This window comes from Penaeus monodon, chromosome 23 (assembly GCF_015228065.2).
Source record: "Penaeus monodon isolate SGIC_2016 chromosome 23, NSTDA_Pmon_1, whole genome shotgun sequence".
Lineage (NCBI taxonomy): Eukaryota > Metazoa > Arthropoda > Malacostraca > Decapoda > Penaeidae > Penaeus > Penaeus monodon.
Genome location: NC_051408.1, coordinates 19,898,427 through 19,899,189, shown reverse-complemented (window position 1 = coordinate 19,899,189; position 763 = coordinate 19,898,427).

Sequence of the window (763 nt, the reverse complement as noted above, 5' to 3'; positions counted from 1 at the left end):
ATCGGGAGTTCAAGAGTAGGAGGAGGGGAAGTTAGAGAGGGGCGGCCACAAGCAGGCTGCGGACCAATCTAGTGGGAGAAAACTAGCAATAAAAACGTCGGCAATGGCAGATGTGGTCTGGAGGGAACGCTCCTCTCTAGCATCCCACGAGGGTTTGGCCAGAGGTAGGCCAGAGTACTAGCCCCTCCCTCTTCCCTCCCCCAGAATCCTACGGGGAGCGAACTATGCTTTTAAAATCTAGCCAGCTAAGCTCCACCTCTACGAACGCCGCCAGCACAGCCCCGACGCGAGCCGCTCTCCCGGCCTCTGGCGTCAGAGGAAGGATCCTCCTCCTCGCAGGAACACAGCTATCACTATTCTTCCTCAGAGCCTGCACAAAATGACGAATGGCGACTCGGCACCGCCTCTATGGCCATCATAATATCGTCATACAACAACCCACAGCGTTCGGAGTTGAGTGGGATGTGAAAAGTATTTTCCAAGGCAGCCCCACACCCCGTCGACCAATGGGGGCCGCCTCCTCACTAATCTCCGCCCCTATTGGTCGAGCTAGGTTTATGATTGGTGGTGATTGGCTGTGATTGGCTGCATTCACCGAGGAGTGTGATTAATGATGAGCGAGCCACCGTCAGGCGAGGACCGAGGTAGTACGCCTCCTTCTTCTCGCCCATACGCCTAACAATCATGTGGATGAAAGTTCAGTCTCCACGCGGATAATATCCAAACACAACGACGGGCGGAGTGGCGTCCCTGAGCGGCGGCT